Source organism: Phalangium opilio, unplaced genomic scaffold, assembly GCF_054372755.1.
Source record: "Phalangium opilio isolate 3A_F unplaced genomic scaffold, DU_Popi_V2 ptg000093l_1, whole genome shotgun sequence".
Taxonomy (NCBI): domain Eukaryota; kingdom Metazoa; phylum Arthropoda; class Arachnida; order Opiliones; family Phalangiidae; genus Phalangium; species Phalangium opilio.
In genome coordinates this window covers 4,328,734-4,330,774 of record NW_028324198.1, presented here as the reverse complement: position 1 = coordinate 4,330,774, position 2,041 = coordinate 4,328,734, and positions in this window count along the sequence as shown.

Sequence of the window (2,041 nt, the reverse complement as noted above, 5' to 3'; positions counted from 1 at the left end):
CTATTTTATAATTCATGAAAATATTTAGTATTTTTAGTCAGATTGGCACCAAAATGGATAAGCCAAAACAACCCAAAATAAAATCTAGTCTAGTTCTTGACCTACTGGAAAGGAAAAGCCATATGAGCGAAAGAATGTTTTTAAAGGGAAGGAAAATGCAATTGAAAGTCCAAAATCGGTTTTTACCGATCTTATATCGTCACCACTTGCATTGAGTGAAAAGGGTACAACTCCAAAAAGAACTATATTACAAGAATGCCCAGTCAATGTTTCTCTGAGTGGAAAACCATCACTAGTCAAACGACAGTTGAATTTTACGTCAGTTAGTGACCAAATTCCACATGCGAAGAAAGACTTTGTATCGGATCCTGGAAAAAATGTGCTTACACGTGAAATAGAAAGCTCGAAAAAAAGTGATGATGGAATCAAAGTTCTGAAGCGCAAGAAAGTTCTAAGTGAATCCTCAAGATGCAGTTTTTAGTCTTCCCGCTGGCCCTTGGACTAAGCAACTGAAACATCTACCAATTATAGCAAAACTGTTATATTTGATTATTTTAAGAAAAACCATGCCAAAAAACATTTACACGATGGAAATCGTATGATGAAAGATGATAGAGCCGAACGCGTTTTCCTGTGCCCTGACAACAAAAGAAACACTCTATTCGTAAAATCTGTTGTTGTTGCTTCATATGCAGCAAAAGAATACAAAGTTCAACTTCATCTCAAACATCCTCATGGCATAATTTTAGACAGCTATTGCCAATGTCCATGTGGAATAAATGGAGTGTGCAAGCACGTAAGCACCGTTCTTTTTTTCCTTCTTGACTGTAAAAATTCTCATTTAGTTTATATTAGAGATGACGTGTCCTGTACAGAGGGAGAGAGACAATGGGGAAATCGCAAACCTACTAATTCAAAGCTCAAAACAAAGCACTTCGAAAAACTCAAATTTATTAGGTTTAAACTTAGAGATCCTTCAGATGATTCCCAAAACCATAAAAGACGTAGCTCTAGTAAGGTTGAATTATATGAATCTTTGCCAAAATTAACAGGAAACGAAGCTGTTATAGAGGAATTAAATCTTAAAAGGAGACTTGAGAAGTTTAGCAGTGGCTTTAGTGATGGAAGAAAAATGCTAAAACAAATAATTATGGAAAACCAGTTCAAACCAACAAACTTAAATTTAGAAGTGAATAAAAGTCCAGCTAAAACTAGGGCAACTAAGTCTGTGATCAATAGAGAGGAAATCCCATTTCCCAATTTGATCTCAACAGGTTTAACTTTCCCGGACAATTGCCTCATAACGTTAGAACAAGCCCGGGAATTGGAAGTTTTAACTAGAGATCAAGGAGATAAACAATCAAAACACTGCCAACTTTGGAAAAGTGAACGACAAATTAGATTGACAGCTTCAAAATTTGGTTGTTAAGCGTCGGGTAGTTGTAACTAAAAAATTGGTAGAATACTTAAAAAAGGGGGCAGACCTCAGTTCAAATTCCTTTGTTCAAGAAGGTTTAAATAAAGAAGACAACGCAATCGAAATGTATTTAGACTACAAAAAGGGTAAAGTCACTACTTATAAAATGGGTTTCTGCGTTAATCCATCGTTTCCCATTGCTGGGGCTTCTCCGGACCGTTTGTGTTTTGATGAAAGTATCAATGGATTTGGGTTAATTGAAATTAAAACTCTCTCAATAGCCAAGAAGGAAGGGTTAACGATAGAGGAAGCAGTAAATAGAAAGCTTGCTATGTGTTTGAAGTAAGTAAAAACTGGGGAAATAAATTTTAAGGAAAATTATAATTATTACTACCAAGTGCAAGGGCAAATGGGGTTACAGGATATAAATGTTGTGACTTTTTTATCGTCACCGATACAGATTTTATGTGCCAAAGAATAAAATTTGATGAAAACCTATTTCATCAGTCGATAGTTCCTAAACTAAATGAGTTTTACTTTAAGCATTATGTTGATAATTTAAGCATTTAACGCTGTAAGCTGTGATAAATTTCAGTTTTATATATGAATGTTATTCAATCTAAA